This window comes from Taurulus bubalis (assembly GCF_910589615.1).
Source record: "Taurulus bubalis genome assembly, chromosome: 6".
Classification (NCBI taxonomy): Eukaryota; Metazoa; Chordata; class Actinopteri; order Perciformes; family Cottidae; genus Taurulus; species Taurulus bubalis.
Window position 1 is genome coordinate 27,051,939 of NC_136594.1, and position 22,854 is coordinate 27,074,792.

Sequence of the window (22,854 nt, forward strand, 5' to 3'; positions counted from 1 at the left end):
ACATGAATCCATCATCACAAGTAACTACCCAATCTGCTTTCAAGTAGAATATTACAGCATTTCCATGTTTTAAATTCTTTCTGTGAAAGCTGCATTCATGTGCCCAGGATTTTCAAATGTTGCTCTCAGTGGGGACCGAAGCACCCGCCCACAACCGTGGCATAACTCCCATTTGGATGTGCAGTCCACTTCACAGTGCTATGAGGGGAAGTGAAGATGATACCTATTTCTGAGTCGATTCCTTTTTTTTTTGAGTCAGAGGCCACCGCTTGTGCTCCTTCAGCGGGGATCGTGGTCTCAGTTAAATTGCAGAGAGATTCCTCTCATTTAAATTCCTCCCAGAATGCTGAGAGACACAGTAGTTGCTATGATTACGGACTGAGCCTCCTGAGAGGAGACTTCACAAGTAGCATAGCATCACATGTTGTTTTTGGCAGGCGTGCCCTCGTTACCGCGGCACAGTAACACATGTGATTTGATTTCTTTAATGGAAATGGGGCTATCTGGTGCAGACAGCAGCAGATATCAGCTCTCGGATGCGGACCAAGATTAAGTGTGACCCCCTCACACCCCAACACTCATATCCTGCACACGAGAGCTGATACATATGAAAATGAAAATGAGCCGATATTATGAAAAGAAGTGGCAGAACGACAAAAGAACGGCACCCACGTACATTCTATATTTGTAATGGGAAATGAAATGACAGTGACAAGGCTGCATGGGCCAGTGGTTACACAGGACCGTATCCAGAGGGCGATGGTTTGATTCCCAACACCGTTCTGTTGTCAGCGAGACCCTGTACTGTCTGCTCAGTGTTCTCACACTCAGACTAAAGCCTGAGACGGACAGCGACCTCATACGCGTTCCTCAAAAATGTGGTTTGACTTCAACACGTCACCAAAGGGTTCAGCAAACACTGAATTACTTTTTCATGAATACAAAAATGATAATTATTAGAAATGTAGGTGCAGCCTCCCGGGAAAAGCTTATGCCAGGGTGCTGGAAGGGAGGCTCCGACCGATTGTCGAACCTCAGATTCAAGACGAACAGTGCGGATTCCGTCCCGGCCGTGGAACAGTGGACCAGCTCTTTACCCTCGCAAGACTACTGGAGGGGTCCTGGGAGTTCGCCCAACCAGTCTACATGTGCTTTGTAGCCCTGGAGAAAGCTTTCGACCGGGTCCCTCGGGGGTTTTTGTGGGTGGTGCTGCGGGAGTATGGGGTGCCGGACCCGTTGGCACGGGCCATCCGGTCTCTGTACGCCTGCAGTAGGAGCTGTGTTCGTATCCTCGGTAATAAGTCAGACACGTTCCCGGTGGGTGTTGGCCTCCGCCAGGGCTGCCCTTTATCACCGGTCCTGTTCGTGACCTTCATGGACAGGATATCTAGGCGCAGCCAGGGGGCGGAGAGGATCCGGTTCGGGAGTCTCGGGATCGCCTCTCTGCTGTTCGCGGATGATGTGGTCCTGTTTGCCTCCTCGGATTGTGACCTCCAGCATTCACTAGGGCGTTTTGCAGCCGAGTGTGAAGCGGCAGGGATGAGAGTTAGCGCCTCCAAATCTGAGGCCATGGTGCTCTGTCGGAAACCGGTGGATTGCTCCCTCCAGGTGGGGACAAACTGCCTACCCCAAGCGAAGGAGTTCAAGTATCTCTGGGTCTTTTTCACGAGTGAGGGTAAGGTGGAGCGGGAGATCGACAGACGGATCGGTGCGGCTGCAGCCGTAAAACAGGCGCTGTACCGGTCCGTCTTGGTGAAGAGGGAGCTGAGCCGGAAGGCAAAGCTCTCCATTTACTGGTCGGTCTACGTTCCAACCCTCACCTATGGCCACGAACTCTGGGTCGTGACCAAAAGAACGAGATCTCGGATACAAGCGGCCGAAATGAGCTTCCTCCGTAGGGTGGCCGGGCTCAGCCTTAGAGATAGGGTAAGGAGCTCGGACATCAGGAGGGAGCTTGGAGTCGAGCCGCTGCTCCTTCATGTCGAAAGGAGTCAGCTGAGGTGGTTCGGGCATCTAGTCAGGATGCCTCCTGGACGCCTCCCATTAGAGGTTTTTCCAGGCACGTCCAACTGGTAGGAGGCCCCGGGGAAGACCGAGGACACGCTGGAGGGATAATATCTCCCGGCTGGCCTTGGAACGCCTCGGGGTCCCCCAGAATGAGCTGGAAGATGTTGCGGGTGAGAGAGAAGTCTGGGTCGGCCTGCTGGACCTGCTGCCACCGCGACCCGACCCCGGATAAGCGGTTGAAAATGGATGGATGGATGGAAATGTAGGTGTGACGGGGTAAGTTTAATGCAATATATCTTTGAAAGTCTGTGTCTGGGTGTGTGTGTGTGTGTGTGTGTGTGTGCACACTAAGAGCACACTGACAGGTGTGATGTATCAAGATGCTGAATAAGCAGCATGAATACACAGGTGTGCATTGGGTCCGGCCCGTCATGTCCAGATGTTCATTTCACCACCATGAGCCCTCTTCAATGTGGCTTCTGAGAGGTGGGCAGTACATGCAGGACCACGTGCAACCACTCCGGCCCAAGACCTCCACATCAGGCACCTTCACCTGCAAGATGGTCTGAGACCAGCCACCAGGACAGCTGGTGCAGCCGCTGGTTTGCACGGACAATCAGAAGCGGTCTGAGAGAGGCTCCCCAGGTCCTCACCAGGGTTTGGAGAGCTCACCTTAGATGGGTCTCTCTTCACAGGTGAGTCCTGGTTTTCACTGTACTGGCGAGATGGCGGAAGCCGTGTATGGAGTCATGTGGGCCTCCGGTTTGTCAGTGAGGTGGCAGCGGGGTTAAGTTTGTTCTGCTGTGAGCCCTAGACCAGTGATTCTTAACCATTGGGCCGCGAGCGCCACCTAGAGGGCCGCCAAAAACATGCCGTTTTCACCTGTGGCCCGCGAGGGCCGCGGGACCGCATAGGTAATGCATTGAAGACAGCAGAGATATTACTGTTATCCACAAGACGCTCAGTTACAATACAGCTTCCCACCACTTGGTGGCGGTAATGCGTCAGTTAGTTGTGTAACAGGCTCCAATATGCCGGAGAAGAAACTCAGCCAGCCATTAGCCTATAGCGAAAGTTATAGAGAAGTATTTAAAACGATAACATGAAGACGAAAGTGCTGTTGAATATCCCCCCAAACGTCTAAATGTTTGTGCAAGTATAATCCTGACTTCACGAAGTAGAGCTTTGTGAACGGAGGTAACGAGGCGGAGCCCTGAGCCTGTGTGGAGTGTGGGCCAACGCTAGCTTCACTAGCTAACGCAGCACTGAAGGCTTCAAAGCTAAAGCGATATCTAGAAACCAAACATCCAACTCTCGTGAGAAAGCCGGTGAGATTGTTCAAGAGAAAGGAAAATGTACTACAGATGCAGAAAATGTCTGTCACTGACTGGCAACTCCAAATGTGCTGTGAAAGCCAGCTGTCACAGATATGAAGAGCAACTTCTGGTTCTGCAAACATGAAGACTGCTGAAGCATATCATTCAAATCATAAGGCTATATTCTAATGTGCACTTTATTTCAATGTTATTTACAGTTTATTTAATTTGGAAATTAGTATTTTTAATTGTGTGCACACTTGTCTGCACACTAATAGTTGCCCAATAACTGTGCACACACAGTTATTCTTCTAAGAAAGTAAAGCGTGTACCGCAGCGGGTTCCTACTGCTGCCAAAGTCCTGCAGCTGCACACAGCCATTGAAGAGGACCACAATCACCAACCTGATCCCCTCTTTGTGAAGGAGATACGTCGCACTGCAACAGATAAATGGAGGTCGCACCAGATATTGACCGAAAGAAATGAGAATATTTTTTCAAGATAAAACTGACCTTTTACTGTGACCAGCCCAAGGCCCGCCTGTGTAATACTCATGCTGTTCATCCTGTTCGTGTGTGTGTGTGTGTGTGTGTGTGTGTGTGGGCCTTCAAGGCTTTCATCCATGAAGCGCTGTGAGCTGCAAGTTCCTCAGAGAACATGGCTTAGATGTGATCAATAAAGTGTGTATATTATCGAGATAAAGATAATCACAAATAATGCATTTGTCTATCGTTCTTTCACAGGGTTGAGGCGTAATGTGGTTGCTGAGGTGCAGAACTATATAATGCCATTCATATGCAATTAATGGACCAACTTTAAATACCAGTTCAGTTGATGTCAATCATTGCTAGTTATGCCTGGAAAATACAGTTCAGATTTCCATTATTGACTTGAGTCAAGCTGAACGTCTTTGTCCGGGGCTCCAGACGAGTGTGGCCCTCGGTGAGGAACTGACACGCCCAATGTGATCTGACTCTGTGATGCTGGTGTGCATATTTGTTTGATGCTTCTCTTCACCACCTTTACATTCAGGTTGTGTTGATATTACAATGTAACGGATTAATCCTAAGCAGTAATGTCTAGTTTTTCATTAAACCAGGATGTGATGCCCTGTGGCACAAGACGAAGGCCGGTCACCGAAGAATGGGAAGAAGAAAGGAAGAAACTGATTCTGCCTCATGTGTTGGACATGTTCTCAACCTGAGGACTACTTCATGGTGTAAGGCGTAACCTGGCCAGCAGTGTGTGAGCGCTGCTGTGGACTCGGTGGCTGTTTCAGGCTCGTGCTGAGAGACAGCAGCTGGAATGATGTTTGCGACTATCAGGATGAGATAACGGCAGATTTGAATCAGGATGTTACATCAGACTCTCTTGAGTGGAAGATGTTCTAACACAGCTTATCACACTGGCAATATGATGTTCTTGGAAGTATGGTGTTTGAAGAGATTATTGATTGCTGAACAAGCTAACTATCTCCCTCTGTTCTACAACACTACGCCAGGACGCTCCGGCAGACTTTGGAGTTTTTATAATGTCAATAACTCTCTTCAAAGTTACGGGAGGAGCTTATACTCAGTTTACTAGTGATGCCTCTCTAGACCTCCATCAGTAAACGACCACCAGAGAGATGGTCTGGTTCTATAGAGTTCTTATTAAAGCTCCTCATCGGAGCCACCGGGTCGGATTCTGGTGAAAGCAGATGACATCATGCAGGTTCACAAGAACCGCCTTCAGCTCAGACTCCAGCGGCGCCTCCAGCAGAGACCAGTCCACAGTGGACAGGCCCAGATCCGTCTCCACCAAGGTGGAAGGAGAGCTCAGCTCCCGGCAGCAGCAGCAGCAGCGTCTCTTCGTCCTCCTCCTCCTCCTCCTCCTCCTCCTCCTCCTCAACCACCTGATGGACAACCTCCGGTCCCCGCTGGGGGCCAACACCACACTGCTGGAGACTCAGGCCGTATTTCTGGGCCCCGCTGGACTGAGCACTGAGCGGGGCAGACTGTCAGACCCTGCTCCTGTGAAATTAGAGGTTTTCTAAAGGGACTCAACCCAAAATGAAAATTCCTCAAAACTACTTTAAATCAAACTAGAACCTTTCAGCCCAAAACTTTTTCCTAAATGTGAGTTTTGGATGTTGTCTGAAGCATACGAAAATAAAACTCACCAAATATCATATAATCTACACATTGTTCATTAGATGTAAGATATTCTAACCATGTTAAAGACATCTTGTTATAGATTGAAGGATTGGGAGGATATAGTAAATCTCATATTCCATTGCACAAAACATTTGAGATGAGAGCTGCAACACAGCCAATGCATTGTGGGAATTGTTCGTAGATGGCTAATTACAACAAAAATCTGACGTGCAGCAGCAATAAAGGAATCAATGATGTAAACTGTGTAAACTGGCACGGGGAGTCTGTCTTCATAGTTACAAGCAATTAAGATTCCAACATTTGTACAAGTATATTTAGTTGAAAAGACGCATAAATATGTGCTGCATCTACAGTCACGCCGTGGAGGTTCCATTTGCTTTCATTCATTAAGTGAAGTCCTCCATTTCTTTTTCTGGGAGTGTGAGAACGTCAAATGATCAGGAAAAAAGGCCAGACAGGAACTGCGGTGGGGAATGTTTGTGAGGTTCGGCCAGATGTCTGTCAGTGAAGCAGCACCAGACTCTGGGAGGAAGAGAGAGAAGCAAGCCACGCACTTCAAAGACTGACGGATGGAAATTGCATTTAAATCATCTTCGTCTCTCCAGCTCAAACAAAGCCCATCACTTGAAGCACACAGGACAGAGAAATGGATTCTGTACAATATGGTGTGAAGGAAAACAGGTTGCTTATCTGACTCTTCTCTCTGTTAACCTGACTTTGGATGGATGCTGAACAAAAAAAACTGCTCGCGCTCACGAAGCGGCAAAGAGACACAATGAGAACCGAAAACACCGGATCAATATTCATCAAGTGTCTGAAGATGAAAGCTTCATCAGGTGGTTATCAGGGTTGAACCGAAGCAGCAACAACTCAATTGTCTGAGACTCACGCAGAGAGAGAGAGAGAGAGAGAGAGAGAGAGAGAGAGAGAGAGAGGAAAGGTTTCCTAGCAGAGAACCCTGCGGCAGATTCCAGCCTGAAGACTCTGAGCACTCGCTGACGAATGTGCTTGAAAAACATTCACAGCGCCGGTGAAGCGAGGCGTTCTTTGCAGCACTGAGGGGTCAGAGGTAGAGACGCCTGAACGCGTCGCAGACATTTCCCCTGCAGTTGTCTGAATCGTTGCAGTCTTTTGTTGCAGGACCACACTCCGGTCCAGCCACAGGTCCTCCACACACGCCGGCTCTCTGGACGGAACCCAGGGAAGTTTGGGGCGACCAAGAAAGAAGAAGTAAGAACAAAAACGCCCGGGAGTTTGATGACAGGGAACAAGAGAGCAGATTTGGGCAAGCTGAGCATCCTCTTATTAACCTTCATGTCCCCAGCAAAGAGCCAGCCTTCTGCATCCGGCTGGTGTCCACACTCTCCACACAGCGGTGTCTGACTTCAGAGTTTGAATGCGCTCTTGATTATTTTGCGTGATCAAGCACTGATTTGGGGGTTTGCAGGTTAAATGATGTGTCAAGGTTAAATATGGGCTTCATTGGGCAGCAAGGACTTTCACATTTTTGAACTGTGTTTAATGCAACGATACGTTGAATGTTTCTTATCAGCCTCGTATCACGGTTGTATTTTGCGGTTTAGCCAACGAGACTTTCCCACTAGTTATTATGCCACGAAACTTTCAAAAGTGTGTCTCTGACCTGGCTATAGAGTTGGGTTAATAGTATGGTAATATCATGGTTATGGAAAATAAATAATGGTTAACTTATTGGCTTGGGTCAGGCAAGTACAATACGAAGGGAAAGACTGTGGTTAGGATCAATATGCAGGCTGAATGCTAGCTGCAGGTCTGTGACTCTGGCCCTGCACAGATAGCAGATGTGCTGTGCTTCTGATAGCAGCTTCTATTTAGGCGCGAAGTTGGTCAAATACTCTGATTTAATGAGCTCCAAGGCAATAAATCGCTTATCATTATTTCATTTGTGGTCTCTGACGCCTCTTTCTGACACGACAGGCATCTGCAAGAAAAGGTTGTTATACAAAGTCAGCAACACAGTGACTAACACGAGTAACTGGCTGCTGAACGTTGGGTTTGTTCTGCAGCTGTACAGCACAGCCCCCCCAGTACGCTGAGTCAGGACTATTAATGAACGTCACAGATCAGTGACTAAATATGTAGTGCGAGCCGTACACCCCCTCAGCTCAGTCTAATCTCTGCGGTCTAGTTGTGATGCTGAGTGAAAAGAAACATGACACACTTTTTAATTGAGTTATCTTCATTTCCCACCAAACCAACCTAAAACGATTTGGCAGGAGAGTCAGAACTGGACTCATTACGCGATGAAAAGCTGTTGAGGCCCAACCCTGATCCTTATAATTGGCCTCACTGCAGGCAGCACACTAAACTCTCCTGGTATTGCTCACTGGCATCGGGCCTACATTTTGAGGAGCAAAATCGTTCAAAATTGACGCAGTTCTGAGGGTTACTGGAGACTCTCTGCCGAGGAGCTTTAACTACTTCACAGTTACAGGTGACCTGTGTGTGTGTGTGTGTGTGTGTGTGTGTGTGTGGTGTTTCTCTGCCACGTCCCCTAAGGCGTGAACAAAAGAAAGGCTTCAGCCTCCCTGTGCGAGGCAAAGAAAACAAATGAAGGATGAGTTGCCCGGGGAAACTAGTCCGTTACTTGGTTATTCAACCAGTGTGTTTCTAAATGCTTTAATCCAAAAGACTAAGCCGGCACTCCAGACTACATTCAGGCGGAAACGCTGTTGTCATGGTTCAGTTTTATGGCAGTGCAGACTTTGGCATAATGTCCCAATCCTCTCCCATTAGAATAATCAACCCTCAGAGGGTCTGAGAGAGAACAAAGCTCTGCTGCGGCTCAGCGTCATTATATGTACATAAATGACCACATAGTGGACGACTGGATGTTGAAACCATTCATTTATCAATACAAACATGAGGTCTGGGTAGTAAAGAGATGATAACAATTCCAATCAGGAGAGACTTCATTAGAGTGAAACAGTTCATTACAAACTCATGATGAAAGGAATAGTGAGGACTGCATTGTGAGGTAGTATTTTAAATGGGGTAGTGATGCTGCGGTTACATCAGGGATGTTCCCCCTGCAGTCTAGACACAGCCGGTGGTAAAACAGGGCGTTTCTGGAGAGCGAGGGATGGGATGAGGATTACTGGGCTCTGGATGTGATGGAGACCGGAGGTGGAGGAGGTGGAGGGTCGCAGCGGTTCATACTGCAATGACAACTGACTGCAGAAGAGAGGAGAGCGGTTTTAACATTTTGACAGCAACTCTGTGATTGGCTCAGGGAAGGCGTGGTAGAATGTGGTTGGTTAAAGTAAAGGTGAACGGCCCCGATGAGCACTGTAGTAGATGTTTGCCATTTAAAGCATGTGCAACCATTTAAAGCATGTGCATAATTCCACATTAAGTCACACAATAACAGAAACTAACGGATGTTAACCAGCGGTGTCTCACCAGGATGGTTGAAACAAATCATCAGTCAGACAAGAATAGGATATTTAGAATATATATTTTTTGTTGAAGGGTGAGTGTGTTTTGTAGTGTGTCTTCTTGCACCGAAAGGTGAATACCATTGACTTTATCACGGTGCTATACTTGATTTCATATTGCGGGTGCAGTTAGTGCTATTACTACACACAACTATAACATCGATCACATATGAGATCAAGATGACATGCTAAATAATAATAATAGCATATTGCAAGAGTAAAAAAGCCATTTTTTCCGATATTAGCTGGTCATTTTCTTTATCTATGCCCAAAGGTTTGTTTTGGACCCTGCACACATGGCACATTACCTCCGCTGTGAGGTTGAAAAGGGATTCATTAAAAACACGGAGAGGTGGACAGAGACTCTGATAGGCGGCCTCAGCGCGCCATTCACTGCAAAAACACATTACGTTTCCATCAGCAAATGCAAGTGTTTGGGGTTGACTGACAGGATATGCAGACTTTTAGGGAAATGAAAACACACCGTGATATTTGCTGCATGCCAGAAGGATTGTGTTGCATGTCTTTAGCAGAGGTAGCAGACTTTCTGCTGCTTTTTAACAATCACGGCTCCCATCAGCAAAGCGTATCTCAGCAAGGAGAGCCATCATGTACAAGCTGTCAAGGAGTTTATCTGTGGAATATACACTCACCCCGAGCTGCACTCCTGCACACCAAATGAAGCATACACACACACACACACAGTCCTGCTCAAAGACGCACACACACACACACACACACACACACTCTTCCCATGTTTTTCTCCTCAGGCAAACGCTGTACAATCTCTCCTCTAATGCAGAACCACTGGGGCTTAATTGAAAATGACTTCAAGATCGCGAGATACTGTATACGCAGGTGTTCAGAGCTGTCGGTGAAACACATGTGAGAGCAGAGAGCGGTGACGCATGAAGGAAATAATGGAACCTCAAAAGACCGAGCACCGCACGCCAAAGTCTGTCTTTCTTTTCAATCGATTAAGAAATGTGTTTATGCGCACATCCGACTCTATGCTGCGTCTGTGTTAGTGGGAGATAGTGAAGGGAAAATAAAAAAGGCAACCGTGTGTGAAACAAACAGGAATCCAGGCCGCTGCTGCTAATTCAAAGTGCAGAGGAAAGTGATAGGAGATCCTCCTGTGGAAAAGTAATAGATTCCACGTAACAACAATGTGTTGGAACGTGATACAAAGCAGGAAGGGGAGACGGGGGGACTGGAGTTGAAGTGAAAAAGAGAACGCACAGTATCCCGTGCTGCTCTACGGTCTAACCAAATATAGCCCATCATTGCACCGCGCCTGGCCAATGCAGCGTTGAGGAAATCCCTTAAAGGAACAGCCGGAGCGGGACAGATTGCTGACATTCAAAGATGGCTCTCAGTGACAGCGTTTGTCGTGCATCCCACTCGCGGCCCGTGCGCTCTGTTCAACCTTGACGGCGGTTCGGCGCGTATCTTTGCTTCATCCCCCGCTCACCACGCTCCGGACTGCTTTTTCCAGAAGAAATCTTTTAAATAAAGTGTCAAACTTTAAAAAGAAATCCCCCTCCAGACATGATGACTTTTTCATGAAGTCTAGAAGGACTTTTATGTGGGTCACACGGAAGATAAATCCACCCTGTTCTAACTGTGACGGTCAGCTGCTGACCTGACCCTCTTTTGCTCTTTACTCTCGGAGGTGACCTCAGGACCGGTTTGCCTCACACTCGGTCACAGATGTGAATCATATATTTGTCAGAGTGCAGGATTTTACAGGTGAAATCCTTCAAAACATCTTTCAACCCTGGCAAGCTGGAGAACAAGCAACAACCAGAAAAGCCTTCCTCCATTCATTATTCATGCCACAAGAAAGCCGGGAAAATAGCAATTCAGTGGTTATTCCAGAGTGAGATTCTGGAGAGTGGCAGTGCACCGTAGTGGCCGTACGGTTGAGTCTGTGCTCCAACAAGGTCTCTAGAGTGTTGTCAGTGATGATAACTGACATGCCGGGGTCAGAAAGAAGTCAAAGTATAAATGTGCTAAAAAAATCAAAGGGACCGGAGAAGTAGGGGCGGTCTCTAGTGAAGAAAATGTGAAGTAAATGTGAAAGGAACAGTGGGTAACATCTATGGGGATTATGGCAGCAGTGGAATATCATATTTATAAACTATAGCTATATATATATATATATATATATATATATATATATATATATATATATATATATATATATACACACATTTCCTATATATACATTTCCTATATATATATATATATATATATATATATATATATATATATATATATATATATACACACATTTCCTATATATATATATATATATATATATATATATATATATATATATATATATATATATATAGGAAATGTATATGATACAATATATGTACAAAAGTGAAAAGTCCCTTCACCAGGAAAAGAATGTTGCCATTGTATGTTTCTGCTAACCATGTCATAACGTGACGTAACGTGACTTAACATAACATGCGTAGAGGCAACGTTTACCTTACATGACGTAGCTTAATGTAGTTTAACGTAACGTAGCTTAATGTAGCGTAACGTAGCATAGCTTAACATAGCGTAATGTAGCGTATCTTATCTTATTTTAGTTTATCATAGTTTAGCTTAGTTTAGCATAGCTTAGCTTATTTAAGCATAGCATAGCATAGTTTAGTGTAGCATAGTTTAGCTTAGTTTAGAATAGCTGAGCTTAGTTTAGCAAAGCTTAGCTTAGCATCGTTAAGCATAGAGTAAAGTAACGCAACGTAACGCAACGTAACGCAACGTAACGCAACGTAACGCATTGCAGCGTAACGCAATGCAGCGTAACGCATTGCAGCGTAACGCATTGCAGCGTAACGCATTGCAGCGTAACGCAATGCAGCGTAACGTAACGTAGCATAATGTAGTGTAATGTTGCGTAGCTTAACGTAAACTACGCATTTCTGCAAACTGGATTTGATTTTGGTTCAGAAACTTGGACATTCATCGTATTCCTGTGGTTTGCCGACACGCTCTCGATGCCAACATATTTTCTGCCGACTGGGTTGCATAATGCATCTACATTTAACACGTTTGAAGCTCATCCTGTCCCGTTTTCCTGCAGCGTATACCTACAGGGAGGTTGTTAGAGGTATGTAGAGCACAGGCATGGGAGTCAGGTGCAAGTCTCTTTCCCATGGCATTTGGATGAAGCTAAATAACTTGCCTGGGAAGTTAAAAATAAAGGGATATAGCTTGCTTTTTAAAGCTGATATACATGTGCTGAGGTAAACAGTGAAAGAGAAATATTACCCTTTTTAATATGTGCCTGACTCACTGCAGGAAGCTTTTTCCCTACCCTGTCGTGTTGGTTGAAGGTTGCAAACAAACGTTTGATTCATATCTGCAATAACTCCTTTTGGATTCATGCTCATCATACACTGCGTATGCAGCATCCAATTTTAAATCATTCCCTCCTTTTTTCTGTCAGCATTAAAGTCGCTCGTCGGGAATGAGCGACTCACAAACGGGAGTGTTTAGCAGAATGCCAGCTGTTTCTGTGGTGGCGACTTGGTGAAGTAGAAGTGATGAAAGCCCAGCAGTAGAGTAAGAAGTCGGCGTGCACGCTCTAAAAGTCTCTTGTTTGATCGCCTGCTCTTTGCCAGTGTGCATCCTGTTGCGGCAGCACTGGGGTAAATACACATTTTGTTGCCATTTCCAAAGAGAAGGGGGGGAAAAAAGTGCTCTCCTGGAAGGTGAGTGGGAGCTATCCTTCCCGACTCTGCTGTGCCTTTATCTGGAACCTTTCTTCTTTCTGATAAGCAGCTCCAGAGCCAATCATGTGGAACGTATAACTCAGGCGTGTGAAAGTGAAGTTTTACCAAGGTAAGTAAGTAGAAGAAGGGGGGGGATAATAAACTTTCCCCCAACCTTCACTAAACTTTCTTCCTGTGCTGCTCTCTAATGCCGCTCACGCATCCGGCAGCGTCTCTTGAGAGTTGACAGCAACCCGTCCATAATGTCAACAGATCTGCACCGGCCTCCGTAACATAACTGTTGCGCAAGCACAGGCAGCTGGTATAGGCAGAAACAAAACAGGTACCTAGCGATATCAGCCGCGCCACCAGCCACATCACCAGCCACATCACCAGCCACATCACCAGTCACACTACCAGCCCAGACGCGGCTCTATGGGCGGGCCTTGGGGGCCGGGCCCGCCCTCGGACTCGGCTGGGCCCGCCCTGGACGGACAAGCCTGTCAGTCACTTATCACACGTAAAAAGAAGAGCGCAACTCTCTGTCGCCGGTGACGGGAGCTATCACAGGAAGCAATATGCAAACAGGATGCAAAACTAAGATTACCGTAACTCCTTGAATAATTACGCCATCAACGTAATTCCAACGGATTCTGAACGCTAAGAAGCGTAGCTTTACAATGACATGCGGCCCATTACGGTAATGGTATAGAAAAACGGCGGCGAGCTTGTCTGTGGGGGAGGGGTGGAAGAGAGCAGGGCAGAGAGCAGCAGAGAGCAGGGAAGAAAGTTTGACTGGCTTTTCACTGCCTTTTGAGTGGTGTTTTCTTTGGAAATAATATGTTGTGGTTGTAAATAATAGTATTAGTATAGTTTCTGAGAGTTCTGCCACTTGCTGCCCCACCTAAACTCCCCACTAAAGGCCACGTTTCTGTCCACACAAACACAAAGAAGGACAGTGGGAAAAGGACAGGCAGAAAGTCATTTTGGAGAGGAAACAGTGTACTAGCTGCCTGTAAAAGCCTGTCTGGGTGTTTGAGGAGGGCAATAATGGGTTCTGTCTTCAGCTGGACCGGAACTGCTTCAGGGAGATAAACAAATCTCTAAAACGCCTGAACATGGAGACATATAAAAGCCTGTAAAATGGACATTGAATGCCCTATGCAAACAAAACTGTTTGAGAAGATGTAAAATAGGTAAAATTGTATTTCTGTAATCTTAAAAGCTTTGGCCATGTTCATTTTCAATTGTTTATTAGAGAAATATGATACAAATTCAAATACATGTCTTAACCTTTTACTTTTAACACAGTGTTTTAAGCCTTTATAACATATAATAATGACAAATACTTGCCAGATTTTTACATTTCTCCTGAAAAAAGGAGCAAAATCATTTTGATCACAGAGAGTCGATGCTCCACAAATGAGAGGCCAACCTGATTATGTTTTTGAGAAGGACTTAACAAAGAAGTTCAGGAGTGAATGGAGGGGAACTGTCTTACGCAGATTTCACTTGGCGGCCAACCGTCGTCTCCCGCTCTACTAATGGTGAGTTATCTGGTTTCATCCAGCCTGCTGGCCCTATGGACGAGGCTAAATTATTGGTTGTAGACCTATGTGTTGGTTCTTTCTTGGAAAAACAAACAAACATGTAATGCAAAGCAATGTCTTCTTAATTTCTGTTGTAGGCTAGCTGTTGGTAGGCCCTTTACGTCGTTGCTGCGCTCCGCTCTGTTTCGGACAAACACCGGACAGTGTGTTGTTGTTGAGTGTGTTGTTATCGTCATTGTTGTTAATGTTGTTGCTGGATGTGTTAGCCTAATAATTTTAGACCTTTTTAGGCCTATTTTTTTAAATGTCTTGTTGTGGCTGAATCTGCTATCTGCTGATCTTTCAATACAATATATTGTGGGACTTATGTGTTGCTTGATTGCTGTGTTGATTGATTGCCATAGGCCTACGGTTCATGTCTAATTCTATTGGGTAGGCTACCTGCTCAGCTGGCCTATTTATTAGCTTGTGAGATTCTAAATAATACCGTCTGTCACCTTTTTGTGCCGGAGTTCGATTGTAGGTGAAAAGTTGAACTACTATGCTACCATAGGCTGTAAAAAAAAGTGCCCCCCCCCCAAAGCAACGTAAGCCCCCCCCGCAAATCAGTGCCTGGCGCCGGGCCTGCACCAGTCACATCACCAGCCACATCACCAGCCACATCACCAGCCACCACAGTCCAGCTCCGTGCTGCGGGCGACTCACGTCAGAATGTCGTCCTGCATGGAAATATGTTTGTCATTTCAGATAAGCAGTGGAGTCGAAGCTCTCAGGCTACTCGCTGCCGTCGACAAACATAAAACATTCAAATTACGTTTGTCCCCGTATAAGTGAATCCATGATAGATTATTTGTTCAGGATCTAAATAGAAGCAGAAAGTGATGTGGGTGGTTTACAAATCTAATACGCTTTTAACAAAAAGAAATGTCCGTTTAACACGACTAAAAAGGGAAGATAAAAAAAAAAAAAGTTGCGTTAATCACTGCAGCATCTGGATGGATGATGAGACTAAGTTGATTACCGCAAAAACGAAAACAAACCAAAAGATCAGACGGAGATGCCCTTAATGGTCGCGGTATGAAATTCCACACTGCCTCCAGACTAAACTCTCTCGATGAAGACCACCATTTGCTGTTATGACAGGAAGCAAATTAGAATGTTCTTCAGGGTATGAGGGAGAAGCCCAGGAGTGATTAAAAAGGTAGGAATTTAAATATTATGAGAAAGGGTCAGAATAAGTGACCTCTTTAATAACAGCGAGTTGATTTATGCATTAATGCCAAAGTAATGCACGAGGGGAGGAACAAAAAGGTGGCTGTCATTCACATGAAGTTTTGTTTTAAAGCAACATGTGTATTGAATATATTTCTTATTCAGTGCTGCCATGTCATGCTCCAACGACTACTACTAGTGCAGAGCCCGTTGTAGACCTCGGCAACACACTTCCCATGACGTATGGCTGTTCTCATTTCCTAGTCTGTACATCCTCGTTTCCTTTCCTCGCCTTGTGTCTTACTCCCACTTTTAAACGGACATTTCTTTTTGTTAAAAGGAGATGTGAGTAGAGAAGGTGAGGAGGAGGCCCAAGGCTAGACTATTCTGGAGGAAACACCAGTGAACTACAGTCTAGTATAGGAGGAAACACCAGTGAACTACAGTCTAGTATAGGAGGAAACACCAGGGGCAGACTTTACCTGGTACCCCAACTACAGCTATAGATTTATTATGATGTTAAGATATGAATGATATTGATGTTACTATTCTAACTCATTGTACTATATATGTAATAATAATAATATGTAATATGTATGTATTTAAATATATAGTAAAGGCTCAAAAGCCCCAAATATGAAACTGTATACTACTATTGTGTACTTATACTGCAGAGGAAAACATTATAGTACTACATTCACCTGACAGAAAAATATTTCTGGTTACGTTACAGATTCAGATTTGACTCACAAAATAAGACAGTTAAAATATGATTCATTCCTATTCATATGATTATCCAGCATCATATTATAATTGAAAGCTCCACCTTGAACAAATTCTTGATGATAACATTTTACTTTTCCTCTTCACTTGAAGTAAACTTAAATGCAGGACATTATATAATAGTTGTACTGTTAATAGTATAACCATTTTACTTAAGACACATGTTTGAGTACTTCTTCTGCCACAGCCAATTCCCAGTTAAAGAAAGGGTGCAAAGTTAAATTAAATTACTAACTCTGCCCATAAAAAAACATCCAAGTCGTGGTTACAAACACATTAGTGAAATATATCTTTTGCAGGTTGCCAAACAATCTGTCGAGCTGAGGGACGAACAGGTAAAGCTCAGTGGGCTCATCACTGTAAGCCTTTCACATCACACCTACTCATTAACTCCATTGCAAATACACATTTTAGTGCAGCTCTAACCATACTGGAGTTAGCACATGCAGATGGAATTGCTCTCATTCCTCACACATTTCCCTCCACTTTAGCAGAGCCAACAGTAGCTCTATCAATCCTATCCTCCCTAGAGTGCTTTCATAGAAGTGCTTTTGAAAAGTTCTGGCGAGCCCAGGCCGGCAAGGGTTCGCTGGAAATACCAAGTCCAATTGGAAAAAGGTCACAGACATCAGGTAGGTCTCTCTGAGAGAGCTGGGCCCTTATTATAGGCACTGACCTGTGAAATATGACATAGCCTGTGAGCATGCTCAGCTAAATGATGCAATTTGAGAGGATGTCACTCCTCACCCCCAGGTGACCCCATCCTGGCACAGCAGGAGAGGAGGAGTCTGCAGCCAGGGAGTAATAATGCAGAGCTCGCTTCTCTTTCTCTGTCTGATATTCCCTGCATTCAGGCAAGGGGAACCCCTCCAATGGTGGCCCCTTTAACCCTAGAACAATCGTTAAAAATAGTTCACCATCAATAACGTTGGGTATATTTCACCCGATATAATGAACCCGATAAAATATAGTTCTCATCAAAATATATTAAAATACAACAATACAAGGCAACTAAAAAAAGGCTCAAAATCGGGTGAAAAATTAGGGAATCGTCAATAAAGATTTATAAAAAAAATAAATAAAGGAGCTATGAACTTGATCTTTGGTCCACATGTTCCTGGGACATGTGAGCTTTGACCTGTGAAGGAAAAGTCTCCCTTCAATGGTAACACCCATGTGAAAGGTTTTCACCCTCTATCACTAATGTCGGGTGATTAGGGATTGGAGCAGAGAGACACGCCCATCTTCAATAAGACACGCCCGCCTTCAGTAACACCAGTGAGCAGCATGAAGCTACACAAAGAACCACGCAACTCAGACAAAAGCAACACAATGAAAATTACGTAACCACAATCACTTGGGTGAAAATCACCTGACGTTAGTGTGAAAAAAGATGGCGGCGCGTACGGACGGAGCGGCCCCTCTCTGTCCTGACCATACGGTGTTTTGTCCAGTTACTAAATGTTTGTCAAATAGTTCGTCAATAAGTTGTTCATCTTCACCTCGTCTGTCTACGTCGGAATACAAATATAGTCGCCAGGTTCTGTTAATCATCGGCAGGACCAAGCAACGCAACACTCTGGATACTGCACAAACAGAGACAATCAAGGAGCAGGGACTACTCCGCCGGCTTACGACAACACCGGACTCGACTGCCACTCCTCCCCCAGAAAGGAGACGCCGCAAGCGTTGCGAGAGGAGGCAGAAGAGGGGTAAGCGCGGAGGTATCCGAGCTAGGCTAGCGGCTAGGCCAACTCGTCCAGCCATACCATCCATCATCATGGCTAATGTGCGATCCCTGGACAATAAAATGGACCACATACGACTGCTGCGGACGGAGCAGCGGGACGTGAGGAACTGCTGTGTGCTGTTTTTCACGGAAACATGGCTAAATGACAACATCCCCGACTCTGCTGTGAGACTGGAGCAGCTAACATGCTACCATGCGGACAGAGTCCTCGCCGAAGGAGGAAAGACGCGCGGCTGCGGCGTATGTGTTTATATCCGGGATGCATGGTGCCGGGACGCTGTCGTGGTATGTAAACACTGCTCTCCACTGGTGGAGTTTATGATCAGAAAGTGCCGTCCTTTTTATCTGCCGAGGGAATTTACGGCGATTCTGCTAGTCGCTGTTTACATCTCCCCGACCCCCAACAACAGTGACAAAAACGCGGCACTTTGTGAACTGTACCAGGCCATCAGCGAACAACAGACGGCTCACCCAGACGGCTTCACCATCTTTGCTGGGGATTTCAACCATGCAAACCTCAAGACTGTCCTTCCAAAACTACATCAGCATGTTGATTTTCCAACAAGAGGAGACAACATTTTGGATCTGGTCTACACATCACACAAAGGAGCGTACAAGGCCTCACCCCTCCCCCACATAGGACTCTCTGACCACATCACCGTCATGCTAATGCCAGCATACAGACACTGTTACTTCTTACATCAGTAAGTGCATTGATGATGTGACCCACGTAAAGACCATCACCACTCGGGCTAACCAGAAGCCGTGGCTGACAGGGGAAGTTCATCGGCTGCTGAGGGCCAGAAACAAGGCTTTCAGAGTTGGGGACAAAACGGACCTGAGAACAGCGAGAGCCAACCTGTCCCACGGCATCAGGAAAGCTAAACAAGACCACACAAATAAGATAACCCGTCACTTTCAAGACAGCAGAGACACACGCAGCCTGTGGCAGGGCATTCAAACCATCACAGACTATAAACCCGCGCCACAGACCTGCGACAGCAACATCTCTCTGCTTAACGACCTAAACAGCTTCTTTGCACGATTTGAAGCTCAGAACAACACTCGTCCACACAAGACTCCGCCTCCTCCCCATGATCAGGTTCTGTGCCTGTCTGCTGCCAGCGTGAAGAGGACTCTCTCCACCATCAACACCCGCAAGGCAACAGGTCCAGACAACATCCCTGGTCGTGTGTTGCGGGACTGCGCAGAAGAGCTTAAGGACGTCTTCATGGATGTCTTCAATATATCGCTGAGACAAGCTGTTGTTCCGCCATGCTTCAAGGCCACCACCATCATACCTGTGCAAAAGAAACCCACTCCGTCCTGCTTCAATGACTACCGTCCAGTGGCACTGACCCCCATAATCATGAAGTGCTTTGAACGACTAGTCATGTCACACATCAAATCCATTCTCCCCCCCACCCTGGACCCTTTCCAGTTTGCATACCGTGCCAAATGGTCCACTGAGGATGCAATCTGCTCCGCTCTCCAACCAGCCCTCACCCACCTGGACAAAAAAGACTCGTATGTGAGAAGGCTGTTCATTGACTTTAGTTCAGCATTCAACACCATCATCCCACAACAACTCATCTGCAAACTTGTTAAGCTGGGGCTCAACACCTCGCTGTGTAACTGGCTGCTGGACTTCCTCAGTGAGAGGCCACAAGCAGTACACGTCGGCAACAACACCTCGAGCAGCATCACACTGTGCACGGGGGCCCCTCAGGGCTGTGTGCTCAGTCCTCTGCTCTTCACCTTGCTGACTCACGACTGCAGAACCAGCTACAGCACCAACCACATGGTCAAATTCGCAGACGACACAACACTGATAGGTCTCATTACCAAGGATGATGAGACCCTCTACAGGAAAGAGGTCAACCTTCTGACCATGTGGTGCGGAGACAACAACCTCCTGCTAAACAGCAACAAGACCAAGGAGATTTTGTTGGCTTCCGGAAAGGCCACACTCAACACCCACCACTGACCATCAACGGTGCGGACATTGAGCAGGTCGGCAGCAGCAAATTCCTGGGGGTGGACATCAGCGAGGACCTCTCGTGGACAGCCAACACGACATCGCTGGCAAAGAAAGCCCAGAGGCGCCTCTACTTCCTCCGCAAGCTGAGGAAAGCAGGAAGCCCCCATCCATCATGTGCACCTTTAACCGTGGCACCATCGAGAGCATCCTGACCAACTGCATCACTGTGTGGGGCGGAAGCTGCACAGACTACAACAGGAAAGCCCTGCAGCGCATAGTGAATGCAGCTGGAAGGATCATCGGTGCCTCACTCCCCTCTCTCCCCTCCCTGCAGGACATATACGACACCCGCCTCACCCGCAAGGTGACCTTGATTGTGAGCGACCCCTGCCACCCCTCACACGGTCTCTTTAGCCTCCTGCCCTCTGGTAGGAGATACCGGAGCCTCTGAGCTCGCACCACCAGGCTGTCCAACAGCTTCATCCTCCAGGCTGTCAGGAAGCTGAACTCTCTCCCCACCATCCCACTCCGTCCTCTTCTCTAGACTCACATGTCTGGATGCTGCTAAGAAGTTAGTCATTTATTTTATAGTTAGTCCTTCACAGTCTAAACATTTTTTGTAGTTCCTAATTTATGTTGTCTATATGTTATATGTTGTTGTTTTTTTAACTATTAAACTGTTTTTTTGCACTTTATTATTATTATTACATTGCACAATTCTCTATATGTTGGACAGAAGAGAAACATACTATCGATCTTCTGCATGTTTGCACATTGCACAAAATTGACAATAAAACTGACTTTGACTTTTTCTAGGGTTAAAAGAGAGATGATGCAACTCCACTGACTTATTAACTCTAACCCTTATTGGTGGCCTGGGCCCAGACCTTTGAATCCTCCGGCTCCACTGAGTTCTAGTCCACTGGCTCGTCCAGACTCGTCATATGAAACAGCTGTTTCCCGTTTAAAAAGTTATCAGCAATTATGTGCAGCAGGGGAACTAACGATTAGGCAATCAGAACTGAACACCGTGGCAAAGAATGTTGTTATGGAAACACATCCCCTGACAACTTAAAATGATGTTTGATTCAGGCGGGTACGTCGGTCTAGTGATTGGTTAGCTAAAATCGAATCACCCACCCCCATGGAAATCAAATAGAGTGGAGGTAATGAAGACGAAGACGGAGAGGTCAGTGTGAAGACGGACAATTCTGATATCAGGAAAACGTCTTTGTGTTCTGCAGTGGAAATTAATCTGAGTGGGACATGTCTCCGCACCCTGTACTTACCCTGTTATTATGAGCTATATTCATTTATACAGTGTTTAAAGAGTGCATTACAAACAGATGTGTTACGTTACAATAAAATATATAACCATTTCACAAAGCACAAAAGAAAAACAACCACCGGACTATATTATTAAAGGAGATTGTGTGTTGTATAGTATTCAGGTGTTCTGTGTACTAATTCTGCCAGGAATGCGTGACTTAAATATACGATAGGATTTAAGACTTTCCCGATGATTTTAAAATTGCTACTCACCAGACAAAAGCAAGGCATCACTCTCGCCTTGGCTACCCCAGATTTCTCTCCATAAGTGACTACGTCTACGCGCTTGGTTTGAGTAACATCTTCATTTTCCCGACTGAAGGGAGAGATGTCTGAGCTCCAAATGTCGCCCAGGCAAGCCAGATTTGGAGAGTCACAAATAACAAAGCCAATCACTGTCTAGTACAAATGCCGAATCGCATCGTCAGTCTCCGACACGGTGCCGGCAAAGAATCCTGAACTCTCCAGACAAATAATTCGCACCCGTGTATCCACTGATGGCAGCCCACCATGCAACGCTCCAGCTGCCCATCAGGACTCTGTATTGTATGTATTCATTTCCCAAGGACACATGGACGTGGATGACCAGAGCCGAGGATTGAGCCGCTCTCCCGCTGACCCACAGGAGCCTCCATCTTGATGCGCACTGCTCGTTTACCCGTCAGCCCAAAGCCAGGAAGAGCACCAAGCTTTAAAGTCTATATAGTGGACACACTTTGGATAGTTTTTATTTTAAGGTAAATCAACTTTCTAGAACAAACCTTTGAATAGCCCATTAGGTCTCAATAGTTGTTCAGTAGATGAACCCAGACTTATTTTCCTTCATCATCATTTAGTGTCATTATGTGACTAATAAATTACCTTTTTGTGTGAAAAATCGCCTCTTACTTGTTGATATGTTCTGGATTACTAATTATTTTCCAGACCTGAAGCAACTAGTGCTGCACAACACTCTCCCCACCCGTTGTCTGAACTGTTCCCTGATACTTCATAATCACTGTCATTTTCAGTGACACTAATTTCAGGCAGTTATCCTCCAAACGAACATTTCTTTTCATATCAAACATCCTTACAACTGTATTCAGAATGTTAATAAGGGACAGCAAAGAGTGGAGCGAATGCTCCTATTTTTCATCAGATGCTGAAGGCAAGAAGAAGACCAATTAAAATAATTAGACTGAAACATCTAATTATTTGGTGCAAAAAGGACCCACCTTGGAGGATAATGTGTATTGGTGGTATGGTGTTATCATATACACTCACCTAAAGGATTATTAGGAACACCATACTAATACTGTGTTTGACCCCCTTCCGCCTTCAGAACTGCCTTAATTCCACGTGGCATTGATTCAACAAAGTGCTGAAAGCATTCTTTAGAAATGTAGGCCCATATTGATACGATAGCATCTTGCAGTTGATGGAGATTTGTGGGATGCACATCCAGGGCACGAAGCTCCCGTTCCACCACATCCCAAAGATGCTCTATTGGGTTGAGATCTGGTGACTGTGGGGGCCATTTTAGTACAGTGAACTCATTGTCATGTTCAAGAAACCAATTAG

At 45.7% G+C, this 22,854-nt stretch overlaps 1 protein-coding gene across 1 annotated transcript in view; it reads right to left on the bottom strand.

Moving 5' to 3' along the window:
• Nucleotides 1-22,854, bottom strand: part of sorcs3a (sortilin related VPS10 domain containing receptor 3a) — a gene marked incomplete at both ends in the record, with an annotated part of 213,984 nt that overhangs the window by 95,047 nt on the left and 96,083 nt on the right. The window lies entirely within an intron of this gene.